Below are 20380 nucleotides of genomic sequence, written 5' to 3'. Positions count from 1 at the left end.
ATTTGTACCTCTAAAGTGTACTGAAATTGTCCGAGCATGTGATTATCAAATATAAATTACTGGAGGGGCAAAAATGTCTTTTATTCTGATTCACAATGAATAGTCACTAATACAAAAGATTTTAAAAATCCATCCTTAAAATAAAAAAAAAAAGAAAGCAAGCCTTTAGGGGCAATTTGTAGAAGGTATAGTGTAATAAGGCATTCTTCAATTATGCATGAGTAGAAAAACACGGATAAAAGCATTTTGGGGAGTTGCCCTGTACTATTTTAGTTCCCTAAAGTGGAAATTTAATAAATGGTACTCAATTGACTTAAAAGAGTCATATTATTAATAACAATTATAAACATTTGGGAGCATAGAACCATCACATTAGTTTCTCGTTTGATTTGCACAACAGCCCAGTAAGTTCTCTGTCATTATCCCTATTCCCTGTTTACAGGTGATATGGTTGTTAGAGGCTGGTCAAGGTAAGAACATTCCCAGTAACAGATTTTGAATCCCTGTCAGCCCCCTTTTTCAAGAGGTTTAATTGGAAGCATCAGCGACACATTATTACATTTATATAATACATATGTAATACATATGTTAATGTATTATAATTATACATTGTTATTTACTTTTGTTATATCTCACCTACATTCAACTCCTGTTAGCTTAGCCAAACTCAAGAGATTGTGTAGATTGTAGACCAGTACTTCTAACGTGAACCTGTGAAGAATCGCCTATAGAGACTGTTAAACCACAGACTTTCAGGCACAAACTCCAAAGATTCTGATTTAGGAAGTCTCTGTGAGACCCAGAGTTTGCATTTTTACAAGTTCTCAGGTGATGCTCCTACTGCCAGTCCGAGGTCTACTCTTCGAGTAATACAGGTTATGAGCTACTGGTTATGTTGATCATTTACTTATTTAAAATGTTTTAAGTTATTTAATGTAGTGCCTAAGAAAACAACAGATCGCTAAAGCCACAAGGCCAGCAGGTCAGCAATAATGGCTTTAATACTAACAGGGCCAGTTGGCATGATTATGAGTTGTGCAGTTCTAGAGGGTGTTACTCACATAGTCTACAACCTGCACAACTGTCCACTGCATCCTTGGGTGGTAAATATATTGTTCCAGGACTAGGGGTGGGAGGAAAAGAGGAAGAGAAGGGGAGGAAATAGTATTGATTTGGCCATTAGATTTTGGAGATTTTCCAGCTCCAGGAATGTTATTATAGCCCATCTAATCAAGCTGATTTGGGGTCAGAACGTGTATCTAAAAAGAAAATCTGATATCAGCTTTGGAAGTCAGGGTTTTGGGAAGAATTGAAGTTCATGTAGTACTATGTGGGATCCAGGAGACAAAGAGCATCACAAAGTTGGGGAGAAGATCATACTATCATTCTACTTATTTCTACACAGAGCACTCAGTGACTCTGGTGGAACAGGACCCTGGCAGCATCAGGAGACAGTGTCAAGGCAGCATCAGTGAGGATCCTAGCAGCAAAGGAAGTGTAAAGATGCTTCCTCTGAGTGCCTGGCAAATAACTGTTTCCCTCACAAAGGCAGGGTCAGAAGAACTGAGTCACCATGAGACACCAACTGGGGTCTTCAGGATGGAGGGGACCTTCAAGGAGATTCCAGTGGGGGATGGAGCTAAGATCTCAGGGCAATGCAGGTGGGAATATAAAGCTTGCCCAATATTATTAATAACATAACCTCTTTCACGTTCATAGGCTTGTAAGTTCTGAGGACATCCAAAAAAAAAAAAAAGAAATTAAAAATGCCAGCAGTTATAAGAATAGAGATTGCATGCATTCCCACCCCCTGCGCATCCCCCGCACTGCCTTTTTTTTTTTTCTTTTTTTTTGAGACAGGGCCTTGCTCTGTCACCCAGGCTGAAGTGCAGTGCTGTGATCACAGCTCACTACAGCCTCAACCCCCAGGTTCCAGCGATCCTCCCAGCTCAGCCTCCCAAATAGCTTGGACTACAGAAACATGCTACCACACCCAGCTGAATTTTTGTTTTTGCTTTTTTGTAGATATGGATCTAATTACATTGCCCAGGCTGGTTTCGAACTTCTGGGCTCAAGCAATCCTTCTGCCTCAGCCACCCAAAGTGTTGGGATTACAGGTGTGGGCTACCACGCCTGGCCAAGCATTCCCTTTTGTGATAAGAATATCTTTATTATTTTACTATGTCACACACCATGAGCAATTCACTTTTCTAATTTATCTCTGCTTCTCTAAATCTCCACTTCACAGACACTTCAGTTTGTCGCGAGATTATGGCATCTGACACAAACCCACAGTCCAGTGTGAGGGCAGCAGGCGAGCAAGTTTGCCTAAGCTCAGCTCGACTAAATTGTGGAGGCCATTATCTGCTCCTCCCAGCGTTTCCTCCATGGCCTGTAGAGTGGGAAAATCCACTTCTTTGAAAGTAATGGGAAGAGTGTCTGTCCTCATTCCACCTCACTACTCCTCCCCAAGGAAGGAATAATGTATCTGTGAATTTGGGGAAAGGAACTGAACTGCTTCTAGCTTAGTCCTTTCTGCTTTTGATATGGCTAGTTCCTGGGGAAATAAACATTCTCCTCATCTTCCAAGAAGGCGTTTGCCCTCCATGGGAGAGAATCCATAGTTTTATGGTGGTAGCTGGGTGGCTAACCTAGTTCAGAACGATTTGGTTGCTGTTTCAAGCTACATTCTTCCATCAGGGTCTCAACAAGAAAAAGATGGCACACTCCAATCAGAAGAATTTGGGGAGGGTATATTTTCAAAGGGACCATTGACAAAGATGGGAGCAGAGTGTAGCAAAAGAACAAAGGATAACACTAGGACAGAGCTGGTGACAGTAGAGGATAGGGAGAGATTACCAGGGCCTCGAAATAGAGAATCTATAGAAAGGTCACCTTGAGAGGAGCTGTGAGCTTCAGAATGCAGAGCAGTGACCGTTGATCAAGGGACACAGCTAGCCTGGGGCAATCATACAGGAAGAAAGTCAGGAAAATAAATCCCCTAGTGCCACTCTTTTTCATTCCTCTCTTCTCCCATCAGGGCTTCCTATTGGCTGAATCCAGCCAGAGCCAAGGGTAAAGGAACCCATTGATATAGTTGTACAATATATCATGAGGGCTCCCTGACATATCACCTTGGCACTGCCCATTGCCATTCATGCCTACTCAATGGCTTCTAACTGAAAGCACCTGCAACTCTTTACTTGATGGATTTCCTAAGCCAATGTAATCGACTTGACCTGTACACGGAGCAGCTAAAGGTCCCTGACAGGTAGTGAATTCTGAAAGCATTCCTCAACAAATGACTGATAGGAGTTGGAGGATAGCTACCACAACTCTTTGCCCCCCACAGGTCATTCCAAGGCATGTTCTGCCCATTTCCAAGAGTTCACCAGTGGGATCAAGCTTCAATTGTCCACAGTGGCAATGCTTGATATCATAGTCTTTATCAGGCTTCGTCTCCTTCCCTGTCTCACTTCTCATTGCCCTACCTGTACTTCTAAGGATTCCCACCTAAATAAGCTATTTTGCTCAAGTCCTTAATTTAGGGTCTTCTCTGGGTGCATCCAGACCATGCCAGAAGAACATATAGGGCAAAAGAATCAGTAACAACCTAATCATGTTATTTAAAAACGTGGAGGATAATGCCAGAAAAATCAGGTAAAACAATTCAAAGTGATTGCCTCTGGCAAGGGGCTTTGGGATAGGGATAGCGAAACAGATGGCCAAGGAACAGCTGGTGTTTGTTAAAACTTTGTAGTAATATTTGATGGTTTGATATGTGTACATGTATTTATTTTACAAAAATAAAATATAATATTAAAATATGTTTTTGACTTGCAGAATAGGAGCAGCAATGGAGTAAAAGAAAAATAAAGAAATACAACTGATGAAGCTGGAGGGAGAAAGTTTTCTTGGGAGAAATGTGATCTTAGTGGTCAGGCTAGAAAAGTATGAAGAGAAAAATGATATACTGGAGGCCAAACTTATCTACCCAATATGGAGAGGGATATGCAACTGAATCTAACTGCTCGTAAATACGGAAGTATAAGACAGGGTTAAGTTTTAGTCATTACTACTCCTTGAAAGGCAAATGGGGCTCAAAAGAAATGTAAAAGAGAAAGAATGAAAATCTCAGAGGGCAAACTGGAATGGCATCCCTTGAGAGATTTCAGAGGCAATAAGTACTGAACAGCATTCTCTAAAGCCATAAATAGGATGCCCATAAAAATGCAAACTGGGAAGTACACCTTGGAGAATGAAATGGCTTTACTAAGCAGTAACAGAAAACTTGGACGGCTTTGAGAGGAAATGATGAGGATCAACACAGAATATGCAAAACATCATTAGGTGGGTAAATTTCATGGTGACCCACTTCTTGTAGCAGGAATCCAGATATTGCCTGTCCTGTGAGAGAACAAACTCCAAAAATTTATAGAATCAAGAGGTTCTGCTTCTAGGAATGGCTGAATAAGCTCCTGTTAAACCATAGATAACAACTACAAAATTTAGGAAAAAAATAATAACACGACAATCTGAAGGCATAGAGAGTGAACAAAAAAAGGCAGATTTTGGAAGGGTGTAGCACAAGGAAGAAGAAGGTGGTATGGAGTGAGCTTCCCACCTTTATGGCTTTAGTCCAGGGATTGGCTGCAATTGGCACCATGCAGAGCAGCTAGAACTCTGATAGAAAATTCAGTTGTTCTGCCCTGGAGAAGCAGAAGACAAAAAGTGGTGGAATTCAGCTGTAAGAAAGTAAAAGAATTATCCCAGAAAGTATTTAGAGAGATGGAGTTCCAAATAACTATATACATCTCTGCCTGACCCCTGAAGTTTAGATAAAGATAAAAGAACTGGACTGAGATTTGATCTACCACTCAAGAAACAGAGTGTTAAGTTTGAGTCTAACCAAATTAATTGCCTGACTAAATCCAAACGAGAAAAGAAAAACACTCTTCAGAGGAATTTAACACAATTCAATTTCTACAGCATAATAGTCATGATATCTAGGGTATAATCTGAGATATCTGACACATAAAAACTAGTAAATTATGGCCCATTCTGGAGAGAAACACCAATCAACATGAACCAAACCCAAAGTGATTAAACATTAGAATTAGCAAACAAGAGGACAAGAGTTTTAAGGCAACTATTAAACAACAGTCAGTGAGATACAGGAAAATATGATCAAAATGAATTAAAAGATAGGAAATTTCAGCAGAAAAGCAGAAACTATTAAAAAGGCAAACAGAAATTCTAAAACTGAAAGGTAAAATTCTTGAAATAAAAAATTCACTGGATGGAGCATAGTAAGTTTGACTGAGGAAAGAGAGAATTTTTAGATTAATAGAAGTATCTGATCTAACCCAGGAGGCGGAGCTTGCAGTGAGCCAAGATCGTGCCACTGCACTCCAGCCTGGGTGACAGAGCGAGACTCTGTCTCAAAAAAAAAAAAAAAAAAAAAGAAAGTATCTGATCTAAAGAATAGGCAGGCTGGGCATATGGTGGCTCACATCCCAGCACTTTGGAGACTGAGGTGGGACGACTGCCTGAGCTCAGGAGTTCGAGACCAGCCATGGCAATGTGGTGAGACTCTATTCCTACAGAAAACAAACAAAAATTAGCTGGGTGTGGTGGCGCATGCCTTTAGTCCCAGCTACTCAGAAGGCTGAAGTGGGAGGATTGCTTGAGCCTGGCAGGTGGAAGCTGCAGTGAGCCATGATCATGCCACTGCACTCCATTCTGGGTGACAGAGTAACCCTTACAAAAAAGAAAAAGGAGGAAGATGAGCTAGAGAGAGAGAGAGAGAAGAGAGAAAGGAAGATTGATTAAAAGACAGATACTCAGCAACCTGAGAGACAGTAACAAAATGCCTAAAACATTTATGATTGGAGTCCCACAAGAACAGTAAAGAAAGAATGGGGAAGACAAGAATATTTGGAGAAATGACCAAAAGTTTTCTAAATCTATACATTTATAGATTGAAGAGGATTAGCAAAACTCAAGTGGGATAAATATGAAGAAAATCATGCCTGCCACATGATAAACTGCTAAAAACAAAAAACAAAGAAAAAATCTTCAAAGCAGCCTGAGAAAAAATATATTTTGTCTCATTATATAGGAGTTATCATTAACTCCTTATTTGAAACAAAGGAGGCCAAAAGGCATTGGAATGACATATTTAAAGTGATGAAAGGAAAAAAAGCATAGCCAGAGACAATATCCTTCAAGAATAAAGAGGAAACAAAGACTAAATACGTTTTTTTCAAAAAGAAACTAATAAGAAGATTCATCATCAGAAGACCTGTACTAAAAGAAATAGAACATTATTTAGGCTGGAGGGAAATGATACTAGATGGAAACTTACGGGATAAAATGCATTGAAAATGGTAAAGAGCTGGGTAATTATTAAAACCTCTTTTTTCCCCAACTTTTAAAAAGCATGCAGTTTAGATTTATAATATATGGAGATGCAGTAAATAAGGCAACTACAGCATAAAGGACAAATAAGGTAAATGAACCTCTATAAATGTGAGCTTTCTACATTTTACACAAAATAGTAAGTAATAACTCTAAGTGGACCATAAAAAGTTAAGGATAGATATTGTCATTCTTGGAGCAATTAATAAAATGTATGATGCTAAGAGGTATAGCTAAACAGCCTGTGGATAGATTGAAATGGAATTCTAAAATACATTCAGTTGATCCCAAAAAAGGCATAAAAGAAGAATAAACAAATCAACAGAGGGGACAAACAGAAAAGAATACCAAAACGGTAGAAATAAATCTAACCACATCAATAAAATCAATTTAAAAGTGAAAGGAGTCTTTTCAATGGCACTAGAATAACTGGATATTCATATGGGAGAGAAGAGTCTTTGACCCATAGCTCACATTGTACACAACAATTAATTTGCAATGAACAGAGAATTAAATATAAATCTAAAACCATAACTCTTTTAGAAGAGAACTTAGGCGAATAGCTTTATGACTTGGAGACAAGCAACATCTTTTTTTTTAACTTTTAAGCTCAGGGGTACATGTGCAGGTACATAGGTAAACTTGTCTCATGGGGTTTTGTCGTATAGATTATTTCATCACCCAGGTCTTCACCCTTATACCCATTAGTTATTTTTCCTGATTCTCTATGTCTTCCACCTTCCACTCTCTGATAGGCCCTAGAGTGTGTTGTTCCACTCTGTGTGCCCATGCGTTCTCATCATTTAGCTCCCACTTCTAAGTAAGAATATGCAGTATTTAGTTTTCTGTTCCTACATTAGTTTACTAATGATAATGGCTTCCAGCTCCATCCATGTCCCTGCAAAGGACATTACCCCACTGTTTTTTATGGCTGCATAGTATTCCATGGTATATATGTACCACATTTTCTTTATCCAGTCTATCATCGATGGGCGTTTGGGTTGATTCCATGTCTTTGCTATTGTGAATAGTGCTGCAGTGAACATACACTTGCATGTGTCTTTATAATAGAATGATTTATATTCCTTTGGGTATATACCCACAATCCCTTTGCTGGGTTGAATGGTATTTCTGTTTTTAGGTCTTTCAGAAATCACCACACTGTCTTCCACAATGGTTGAACTAATTTACACTCCCACCAACAGTGTATAAGCATTCCTTATTCTCCACAACCTCACCAGCATCTGTTATTTTTTGACTTTTTAATAATAGCCATTCTGACTGGTGTGAGATGGCAACATTTTTTTAGGACACAGAAGCAGTAACTGATTTGGGGAAAATGATAAATTAGACTTGGCCAAAAAGAAGGTCACTGTTTATTAAGTTGTAATCAGGTTATAGGAGAACCAATAGAGATAGTGCCAGAACAGAGCTGGTAAGAGCAGAGGGCAAGGAGAGGTTACCTCAACCTAGAAGGAGAGACTTTTGTAGCACACATGGTTGTGATCTTCAGAATGTGATCTGGTCAAGGTTGCGTCAGCCAGCCTGAGGCAATCCAGTAGGAAGAGAGCCAGGGAAATAAACAGTCTAACAGCATTCTCCTCCATCTCTCCCATTTCTCACCAGGGTTCTCTCTTGACAGAATCCAACCAGAAGCCAAAGGAAAGGAAGTTGGTTGATATGATTGCAGGAGACACTGTAGGGACCCCACACACATCACCTTGACATTTAGATTCTCATGTTGTATTTGCCAGAATCACCTTTTAACATTTTTATTACATGATTATATAGGAACTGCCGACAGGGTCATTCCAGTAGTTCCTATAGACACATGTTCAGATCCCTGTTGACTCAGCTTCATAGATCCTCAGTCCTCTCATGCTTCTCATTGTAAGTTCAGGGATTCCAGAAAGCATACTGTCTTGGACAGGATATATACACAGTACCTAGTAGACTCCCTTCTGAGAAAGCTCTTGGGTGACTTCCACACTCGTTGCCTGCTGCTGAGGACTTCCTTATCCCTCATCACCATGTGTTTTTCTCATTGATCTCCTTATCCTAGGAATATCCAAAGTGGAATTAAGCAGGCAGATATCTATGTTTGCCAACAAGGTTTGAGAGGGATTGTCAGGCACATGTGTTGCCCTGGAATTTTAACTGACTGACTAAACTAAAATTTGGATGTGAGAGAGTGTAAGACACTCTCTCACTGGTAGCACTTAGAGAAGAGAGTAGTTAAATTGCCAACATAGTAGAGCACTGGAGTAAGATTAGATGCTAACTTCTGAAGAGATTAATACAAAATAGATTTGCTAAATCTCAAACTTTTTTTTTTTTTTTCTTGAGACAGAGTCTAGCTCTGTTGCCTAGGCTGGAGTGCAGTAGCATGATCTCAGCTCACTGGAACTTCCGCCTCCTGGCTTCAAGCCATTCTTCTGCCTCAGCCTCCTGAGTAACTGCGACTACAGGCATGCACCACCATGCCTGGCTAATTTTTTGTATTTTTAGTAGAGATAGGGTTTTACCATGTTGGCCTGGCTGGTCTTGAACTCCTGACTTCAAGTGATTCACCCGCCTCAGCCTCCCACAGTGCTGGGATTACAGGCATGAGCCACGGCACCTGGCCCTCAACTGTTTCTTGAATCAATTTTCAATTTTTCATGAAACCTGCTGAGACTTTCTGATATATCCTAATAAACCTGAGGAGACCGGAAACTATCTCACTTCCTTGTAACCTTAAAAAGCCCAGTTGTTTCTTTCAGTTAAGTGACAAGGCATTTTTAAAAAGGGAAACTTATTGCATCACACAATTGAATGGTCTTGAAGTATTCCACCAAAGTTTGACCTGGCAGTTCAGTGATATCACCAAGGACTTTTCTCACTGTCTATCCCTTCTGCCATCTGCAGTGTTGGCTTCATTTCCAAGTTCCAGATAGATGCTCTCCTCTTGTGGCAGCAGTTTCAGCCCTTACAATTTTACAATCCACTGTTTGGAGGAGTAGAGGATAAATTTCTGATAGTTTCTGAACTAGTCTTGAGATGCACTCTCATCGAACCAATTTAGGTCACATTCCCCATCCATGAATCAATCTCAGGGGCTAGGAACATTGAAAGAGCTAATTTGTCAATATTCCACACCTGAAGCTAAATATGGGATCAGCTTTTATAAAACTACATGGGTACCCAAAGATGTTGGAGGCTATAGAGAACAAGATAGGGAATGGATGCTTAGAGACAACACATATGTCCATATATATATCCAGTACTTAGCCTAAATAGCTACCCAAAAACAGACCTCTGCAAGCATTGTTTTATTGAGCCCTGGCATTCCACTATTAGAAAGTAAGCCTTGGCCCTCCACTAACATGTTAAGATGATACATTCAGACATAATCATCATTACTGGGCAGATTTGAGGAAGGGTGAAAGCATGAGAGCTTGGCTACCTATGAAGAAGAAACCACCAGAAAAGGAAGTGAAGAAAAAGAGAATTGGGAGGTTAATGGCAAATGTATCTCATTAAAAATTTTGCCAAGTGTGGGCCGGGCATGGTGGCTCACGCCTGTAGTCCCAGAATTTTGGGAGGCTGAGGTGGGAGGATCGCTTGAGTTCAGGAGTTTGAGACCAGTCTGTGTAACCTGGTGAAACCCCATCTCTACAGAAAATCAGCTAGGCATGGTGGCTCATGCCTACAGTTCCAGGTACTGGAGAGGCTGAGGTGGGAGGATTGCTTGAGCCCAGGAGGTCCAGGCTGCAATGAACTGTGTTTGTGCCACTGCACTCCAGCCTGAGTGACAGAGCAAGACCCTGACCCCACAATCTTCCCCCAAAAAATTGCCAAGTAGATACTTCCCACTGCCAATAATAAGTTGTCCCTGGGCTGAACTGAGCAGGCTGAGAATGTCCGTTTGCTATCCCTGGCCTAAGAATGGCTTCAGGACTTCTCAGACGACTCCAGTTATCTGAGACATTTTCGTTTAAATTCTGGTGGGCCACTCCAAGGAAGGAACATAAATCTAATCCAGGAATTCTCTCTTTAATAAATTGAAATTAAAAAGATCTGTGATCAGCCATCCTCTTTCAACTTCCTACTAAATCGAACAGATATACACGTATTGTTAAAGGTATTCTATTCTTGCTAGGGCCAAAATTTATTCAGAAAATATGCTTCATGAAATAACCCTGAATTTTCCCTAATGTATGAATTCAGAGTTAGGAGCATTCTAAGGTGTCAATTAGGCACGTTCATCCATAGTTCATACCTACCCTGCCTCCCATTCCTCCTCCCGCAACCCTACTGAAGGCCCAGGAGCTATCTGGATCAAAGCAAGCTTATAGAATTCAGATTGGATAAGCCAGTAAACCAATGGAGCAGAAAAGCAAAAGTGTTGATTTAGTCCTCTACTATAAAAATAAGAAAGTTAACGAGATACTTCAAAATTAGAATAAGTAAAGAATGTATTTTTAAGAATTAGGTGGCCGGGCGCAGTGGCTCACGCCTGTAATCTGAGCACTCTGGGAGGCCGAGGCGGGCGGATCATGAGGTCAGGAGATCGAGACCATCCTGCCTAACAGGGTGAAACCCTGTCTCTACTAAAAATACAAAAAAAAAAAAAAAAATTAGCCAGGCGTGGTGGCAGGGCACCTATAGTCCCAGCTACTAGGGAGGCTGAGGCAGGAGAATGGCGTGAACCTGGGAGGCGGAGCTTGCAGTGAGTCTAGATCGCGCCACTACACTCTAGCCTGGGCAACAGAGCGAGACTCCGTCTCAAAAAAACAAAAACAAAAACAAAAAAGAATTAGGCAAGCAATTCGTTTGGGCTGTTGGCATATTAATCTTTAAAAATTTTAAAGTAAAGCCTTCCACCTATTCACAACAAGAAGAGACTTTCTCATAATTTTTAAAATATATGTTTCAACAAATTAAATGTCCATATACAAAAAAAACTTCATAACTGCTACCATATATAAAATATAACTCAAAATGGATTGTAGACCTAAATCTAAAATCTAAAATTATAAAATATCTGGAAACAAACATAGAAGAAAGTATTTGTGACCTTTGGGGCAAGGATTTCTTGGATAAGATACCAAAAGCACAATCCAGAAAAGAACAAATTTGATTTCATTAAAATTTAAAACTTCCGCTCTTCAAAAGACACAGTTAAAGAATGAACACACAAGCCACAGACTGGGAGAAAATATTCATAAATCATATATCTGATAGAAAACCTGCATTCTGAATATATAAAGAACTCTCAAAACTCAGTAATAAGAAAATAACACATTTTTTAAATGGGCAAAAGAAATGAACAGACATTTCACCAGAGAAGATATTTATACAGAAAAGATTGTTCATGAATAACCCTGAAGATTCTCTAACGTACAAATTCAGAGTTAAATACGGATGACATTTAAGCATATAGAAATATGCTCAGCATAATTAGTAATTAGTCACTAGGAAAATGCTAATTAAAGCTTCTATAAGTTACCACTTTACACCTATTTAGAATGATTAAAATGACTGACCATATCAAGTGTCGGTGAGGATGTAGAGGAACAAAACGCTCATAGACTGCCGTGTGAATGTAAAATAGTTCAACTGTGGACAAAGTTTCTTATAAAGTTAAACATATACCTACCATATAATCCAGTCTTTCCATTCTTAATTTACCCAAGCAAAGGGAAAGCATATGTTCGCACAAAGACTTTTCTACAGATACTCGCAGCAGCTTTGTTTATAATAGCTAAAAACTGGAAACAACACATGTCTTCATCAACAGGCAAATGAATAAATAAACTGTGGTATGCCATTACAATAGCATACTACTTAGCAATAAAAAGGAATGAACTATTGATACCTAAAGCAATGTGGATAATTCTTAAAATAATCATGCAGAGTGAAAGAAGCCAGTCCCCTCCCCAAAAAGAATACATAAAATGAGTCCATTTATATAAAATTATATAAAATGGAAATTAATCCACACTGACAGAAACTAGATCAGTGGTTACCTGGCAGAATGTTGAGTGAGGGGAGGTCTCTGGATGGGGAGGGAAGTAAATGAGGATGGCATTACAAAGGGACACAGAGAAAACTTTTAGGGGTTATAACTATGTTCCCTATCTTGACTGTGATGAAAGTTTAAAAGGCATATATATATATGTCAACAGTTATGCAACTGTACACTTTAAATATGTGCAATTTATTGTTAGTCAATTATACCTCTATAAAGTATTAAATAAATGAAATTTAAGTATATATTTGTTGAAAATATCCAGCCATGTTGTCATTTGACAATATTTCCTGAATGTTCCCATGCACTGAAGCTATTTTTTAAGAAGATATGAGATGTAACTCCTAACCTCCAAAGGCTTTCAGAGTTTGGAGGGCTCAAATTTTGGACTTGTGGGACTGGAGCTGTGTGTGTGTAGCTTTAGGATATAGAAGTTTAGAGCTCAGGACAGATTTTTGATCTGAAAATATAGAAATTGGAGTTACAGGAATACAGAGTTAATGAAATAACTTGCATGAAAGATATGCCTAGAAATAGATTCTAGACTGAGAAGTGGAAAGAACTGAGGACAGACACTAGAAACACCAACATTCAAGAGGCAGGAGAGGGAAGATAAGCCAGTCTGAGACTGAAAAGAAATCAGAGGAAAGTTTGGATGAGAACTCAGAGCGGCAGCACAAGGAGTAGAGCGTTCTCAAAAGGAGGACAGTGTCAAATGACTCAGGGGGGACGCAAAAGATAAGGAGTGAACAGTGTCAATCGAATTTAGCAATTATGTCTCCAGTGGCCTTGGTGAGAGCACTTTTTGTGTCATTGCATTGAGGAAGCCAAACACTGGTACACTAATATTCTTGCTTTGCACATTGGTTATTGTAAAGGAAGCAGAAAAGAAACAGTTGGATATTTGAATTATTCCTTCTCAGACAGGACATTACAGCACACCACAGCGTTGAAAAGATGATGTTCATGTGTCTAGACTTCTGTCTCTCAATTCTCTGCTCTCTTTTCCCCCATGTGAACACAATCATAGTCTCCTAATTTGGATCAAAATGTATGGCAGTCATCGCTCCATTATCCTTTTTCTCCTTCACTCAAGTCCCTGGGCCCCTTATTCCTTTCCAGTTCCACCTGTCCCCTTCAAATTGCCAGAAAGAGTGGTCCCTGTCTACCACCTCCACTTCTTTACACTCTTTCCTCTCCTGTCATCTTCATGCACCCAGGAATCTGGTCCTGATAGGAGGGGGAAGTTTAGAGTGCTAGAACAGGAAGGGCCTAGAGTATGATTGCCAGGCTTGTTAGCAGCCAGATGCTGATTGATTTTTCCAATGAGAATGAGACTAAAATATTTCTGAAATCTTTGCTCCTTTATGTCCATGGCTGCAGATGCAGCTCATTCGCTCTTTGATATAATGACCTACCTGGTCCCCTCCCCTGAGATGGCCCTTACAGCCATCTTACACCTGCTCACAGCTGCAGGCATTTGGCTGCTTTCTGTAGGCCATGGCTGTTCTGCCTGTGGCTTATTGGGAAAAGAGAATGCTTGGTGGGAGGTTTTGGATTTGGATTTGAGTAGCTCTCTCTTTCAGTGAACTAGGCTTTGAGGAGTGTTGCTAGTCTGGTTTTCATCTTATGTTCTGGTCTTAGCAACTAGGCTTCTTTCTTTTTCCCTGCCTTGTACTAGAATTCTTGAAACATAATCCCCTTCTCTGCTTCCTATTCCTTAGTGCCTGATCTGTTACCTGGCTACATCAGACAGGAATTCCAATTGGCTGCTTGTAACCAAAGCAGGAAATAACAGTGGTTTAAATAAAAGTTTTTCTGTCACATAAAAAGCATCCAAAAATAGATAGTCCCAGACTGTTCGATGGCTCCTCAGTAGTCAGAGACTAAGATGGGTTCTTACTGGAACACCAGCCTTAGCACTGGTTTCTGTTTTCTCTCTCTTTCTCTTCCTCCCTCCCTCCCTCCCTCCCTTCCTCCCTCCCTTCCTTCCTTCTTTCCTTCCTCCCTCCCTTCCTCCCATTCTTTCCTTTCTTTCTCTCCCTCCCTCTTTCTTTCTTTCTCTGTTGTCAGGGTCTCACTCTGTCACCCAGGCTGAAGTGTAGTGCTGCAATCACAGCTCATTATAGCCTCGAACTCCTGCAAGCGATCCTCTTGCCTCAGCCTCCTGAGTAGCTAGGACCAGAGGTGCACAACACCATACCCAACTAATTTAACTTTTTGTAACCTGGCCTCAAGTGATCCTCCTGCCTCAGTCTCCCAAAGCACTGGGATTACAGGTATAAGCCACCACTCCTGGCCTTGGTTTTCATTTTCAAGCTTGCCTCCTGGCCCAAATTGCCTGTTGAAGCTCCAGCCATCAGGGTTATCTTCCAAGGAAAAAACTGGAGAAAGGGGGAAAGCAGGCAAAAGGCACAAAACAGTCATTTGTCTTCTTTTTACAGAAATTTCCAGAGATTTCCATTTAGAAACTTACACTTGTATTTCATTGGCTAAAAATTAGTCATATGGCCAAACTTTGCTGTGCTAACAGAATGAAACCAGGGTTCTAAGTAAAACCAGGGTTCTAAGTAAAAAGGAAACAGTAGATTTTGGGTAGGGAACTAGCAGTCTCTAAGAGAATTACTCAGCTTAGAAACTTGCCATTCTCATTATATCCTTCCTCTTTCCCTGAACCAGTGTCCTGTCTTATCTCTCTGACTTGATATCTCCTGATAGACTTCTCTTCATCTGCCTGCCGGCTGACCACTCACCTGGGTCTCCAAATATAGTCTGCTTCAAATGTTTCTATTGCTATATTTATCGACATAATTGTTCAATTGCTTGATTTCTCCTTATTGACTTTCCAGGCTGTTGACACCAGGCTCAGATTACTTTGTCTATTAATTCCTGGTAAATAGTACTTTCTAGTACTGCCAAAGATGCTTACAGTTCCCCTGGGGAGGAGGAGATGAGCATATTTTACAAGAGATAAATGTGGAAAAGGGGCCAGGACAATTAGTCATCAGTTCATCTGGTTGAAACACATCTACTCCTGGGCAAGAGCTCCTTACCCTGCTTGAACTGCAGCATCTTCCTCTCTTCTCCTCCCTTGTCTATTCAGTCATGATTTCTAGAATACACCCTGTACTTAAGATTTTCATTCTCAACTTGATAACTGGATTGCAACCTTCATACATTTCTCCTCTTGGTAGACTTCTTGCCTCAGAATCATTTTCTGGCTGTAAGTCTTCACTTCAAAGTCCTCTTGAAATTATGTTTTCTTGACTTTCTCCTTCACCTGGTCTATCAGACACCTATTTTCATTAGTAGCATTTCCAGGCTTTACCCTGAGACTGATGATAAACAAGTTTGTTTACTTCTAGTGTTTTGTTAGAGCAGGCTTGTATTGGCTTGGGAGAGCTGTTTGTTAAAAACAAAATAATTATAAAAATATAACTTGTTAAACTGTTGGTAGCTTGAAATTAGCCATGGTAGGAGTATGTACAACGTGGAAATTGGCAAACACTATTAATCAGGGCTTTCTTTTTTCCCAAAACGGTGTCTACCAGCACGCCATTGCTTGTTTCTCCCCGTCATTGCCCCCTGAATGCGCGTGCGTGCACACACACACACACACACACAAACACTTCTCATCCCAGATCCTTATCTCTTCAGCCTACCTTAGCCTCCAGCTTACAGATAACCCTTCCACACTCAGCTATAGCCAGTGATTCAACATTTCATAATGGAATATATATTTTGAAAATACATCCTGGACCCTAAAAAGACTGTTCCAAAACTGCTGCCCACGCTATTTGAGAACGGCTAATGTAGTCCATCTGTCTGCCTTCAGAACACATATAATCATATGCAGGAATCATTTGCTGGGGAAAAACCTACATTCTGGTATTTCAGTAGAGGGAATTTATTGATCAACATCAGAGATGACTCATCAGAGAATATTAACTTCTGTGAAGTTAATATTGGGCGAAAGACAACCAATTAATGATTACAGATATTTCAGAAAGCTGGTGCAAGCTGTGCAATGATCAAGCTGCATGAGCCAATCAAAATGTCAAGATGCTTTGCCTTTGACAGGAATTGTATCAATTCACATCATGCCATTACCTCTTATTGATCACGACCTCTGTTCCATATGTCTTCAATTAATAACAATGAAAAATGAATTAATTATTACTTATAATTACAGTATTTTAGTAAACAAAATCTTTCAACTCATGGAAGAAAAAATAATAAAAAGGATTATGAAAGCCTGGGAACCACTAGACTATGCCAATTTTTTATTATAATGAGAAGCTAATATTTCTTTGCTTAAAACCATGTAGCGGTTGCTAACATTATAGACTAGAGCACATGCTGTGGAGACAGACTGCTTGGGTCATATTAGAACTTTGCCACTTACTAGCCCTGTGATTTGGGGCAAATTACTTAATCTCTCTGTGCCTTAGTTTTCTCATCTATAAAATGGAAATAAAAGCATCTACCTCACACGATGACTGTGAAACTAAAATGAAAAAAACACACATTGAATGCTCAGAACGGTGGTTAGCATGTAGTAAATAATTAATGAACATTTGCTCTCATTTTCACCCTCGATATTATTTTTGTAGCAGTTTCATTGTACCAGGAACTGCGCTACAGGCTGTACATGCAATCTCCTCTAACCTTATCATTAAGCCCATTTTATGAGTAAGGAAACTGACCCTCGGTAGAAATGATGTAACTTTTCCAAGGTCTCGGGCTAGTAAGTGTGAAAGAGATTGGCTCAATATCTTTTAGGAGATTTCATTTAAATGGTAGAAAGATGTAAAACCACAGCTTGCACTGGAATTCAAGCCATCCTGATATTTAATATTCTACTGGGAAATTCTTACTTCATAGTCAACTGAACCCGTGCATGTGGTAGCATAAACTATTCTTGTTCTGTCTTCAGCGGAGACAGAAGAGCTCACTCATAAACATCCCTGTGTTTTCACTTGAACTGTTATTAAGTTGCCCTCCTGACTTGTCTTCTGCAGGTTTTACAAACACATAGCTCCCATAGGCCTTCCCCATGAATCCTATTTGTTAGCCACAGAATAATCTCCACAAAAGTATTTTCACTTTCTCTAACAGTAATTTTAAAATTAGACTTTAAATCTAAAGTTCATTACTAGTGTAAGTAGAGCACAATATCCTTTGGCTGAACTGGCTTCATTTATGAAGAAGCTGAATATAAAGATCCTTTCTCTCTGTCTTGGACTTTCTTATTCCACCTTCTTGTTTAAAAGCTGCTGTCTACCATGCACCACAATGTATATAATAGGTATTTTAATAAGTATTTTTTTAAGTTTCAAGTTGCACGTCATTTTGGGTCACAGGGGTGAGTCTAGACTCACTTACATTTAGTTGTGCAATCGGGAAGACAAATGACAGCGTGAATATTTTTTAAAAACACATATTATATCACTATCCATTCATTCACTTTTTCTGGGCCAGCCACTGTGCTAGACACCAGGACCAAAGAACACAGTCCCTGCTCAGGGAGCGCTTAAGTCCCATAAAGGAGGCCAATATACAGTTACCTAATTATTGTGATAGAGCAATGCACAGTAATCAATAGGAACATGGGGAAAGGAGCAGTGAAGAGACCCTGGAATGTAGAGGTATTATAGTCTGATCAAGAATGCTAGGGAGTCAGTCAGAGGCCCTGGCTGTAATCCCACTTTTACAATTAATTATTATGCCATCTGTTAATGGCTGAATTGTGCCATCCCAAAAAAGATCTCTTGGAGTTCTAACCCCCAGTACTTTAGAATGACCTTATTTGGAGATAGGGTCTTTAAAATGAGGTCCTTGGGGTGGGCCCTAATTCAATATAACTGATGTCCTATGAAATGTGGGAAATTTGGACATAGAGACAGACATATGTAGAGGGAAGATGATGTGAACAGACACAGGGAGAACATGGGCATCTATAAGCTATGAGAGACCTTTCCTTCACAGCTCTCAGAACCAACCAACCCTGCCCGTACTTTCAGCCTCCAGAACTGTGAGACAACTTTCAGCCTCCAGAACTGTAAGACAATATATTCCTATTGTTTAAGCCACTCAGTTTGTGGGTTTTTGTTACAACATCCCTAGCAAACGAATAGGCCATCTCAGTGTCACAAGCATATCCCATGCTTCAGGTACCATGCTAGGCAAGGCCAATCCCACATTTGGGAAAATTTGGGCAAAAGCATTCAGAGCACGACTAACCAGAAACATGCCTGCATCTGCCTGCAGCTTGTTCTTACGCTGTGACCCAGATGAATTCAAAGGTTTCTCTTTAAATACTGAATTTGAGTCTACGACAAGACCCATTAAACCTCCCCAGTGTGACATCCAGAAACAACATCAGTAGTCCTTTGCTTATAAGGTAAATAATATATACTATTGTAGATAATTTTAGAGTACAAGCTAAAGTCAATAAACATAAAACTTTGTGTTAAATAATAGATCAACATGACATTACTTCAAATAAATGGTTAATAAACAGGCAAGATTTTCTATCTCACTGGTAATCAGATTTGTGACAAAAACTGCTCTTGGCAAATGAAAGATGCTAATACAGTTCACCCTTGAACAATGTGAGGGTTAGAAGTGTTGACCCCCACACAGTCGAAAATCTGGGTATAACTTTTGACTCCCCAAAAACTTAACTATTAATAGCCTACTATTAACTGTAGGTCTTACTAATAATGTAAACAGTAGATTAGTTGTGTTATATGTATTATATACTGTATTTTTGCAATAAAGGCAGAGAAAAAATGTTATTAAGAAAATTATTATAAGAGAAAAAATATTTTTTATTCACTAAGTGGAAGTGGATCATCATAAAGGTCTTCATCCTCACTGTCTTCACATTGAGTAGATTGAGGAGGAGGAGGAAGAGCAGGGCTGGTCTTGCTGTCAGGGGTGGCAGAGGCAGAATAGGTGGAGGAAGTGAAAGAAGAGGCAGAAGAGGCAGGCACTTTAGATGTAAATGTTATTGAAAAAAATCCACATATAAGTGGACCCACACAGTTCAAATCCATGTTGCTCAAGGATCATCTGTACAAATCAGAGAACAAATGCATGTATCCTGAAAGAGTGATAGCCTATTCACTTAGAATACACAACTGGTTCCACTTGCCTTTCTGTTGGCACAATCTGAACCTAAAATTATCTTCCTAGAATACACAGTGACATGAAACCTTTAAAACAAACAAACAAAGAAAAAACCCCTCTATTAGGTACATGTTCATTTCAGGCAACTCTTCTGAGGACAGAAGGTTTGAACATAAAAAATGCCTGAAACAATGAAAAGATAACCTAATATTTAGCTCCTGTATAGACTGAACAAGTTCAGCCAAAGTGCATTGTTTGGGTTTCTTCTTTCCAACATGTTTTACCCTCAGGCCAGCAAGGTTATACTTTCTCTTCTCACCCCAAGTCTTCATCTTTCCTGGAAAATTTCCAAGCTGAGCCCTGGTCTCAGGTCCTAACAACTTGATCTGCTGCACCAGAACACCAAGGGAGTGAGTCATCCCTTTGGATTTGCCTCGGCAGGTCTTCAACAAGTCTTTGTTTCTCTGCCTATCCATCCCTCAACCGCTTGACATTGGCTAGTGTCCACGATGGGTTTTTCTTTTAGTTTCTGTTGCCTTCCATCTTTTTACTTTTTAAAAAACTTATAATGATAAGGAAGTGCACAAAGTTAAAAGGGTAAGTTTCACCCCTTTCACCATCACCCTAAGGGTCAAAGGGTTACCAGGGTCAACAGTGTGAGTATCCTTCAAGAGACAGGAATTTCCATTCTCCCCACCCTGCCCCCTTGCTGTTTAGAGCTCATACTGTACATACACAGTGTTCTGACTTGCTCTTATCACTCAAAAATATATCATGGACACTCTTCCATGTCAACACATACATAGCTCCCTC

This window comes from Hylobates moloch, unplaced genomic scaffold (assembly GCF_009828535.3).
Source record: "Hylobates moloch isolate HMO894 unplaced genomic scaffold, HMol_V3 SCAFFOLD_1, whole genome shotgun sequence".
Taxonomy (NCBI): Eukaryota; Metazoa; Chordata; class Mammalia; order Primates; family Hylobatidae; genus Hylobates; species Hylobates moloch.
The sequence above is the reverse complement of the archived record's forward strand: the minus strand, read 5'-3'. Positions refer to the sequence as shown.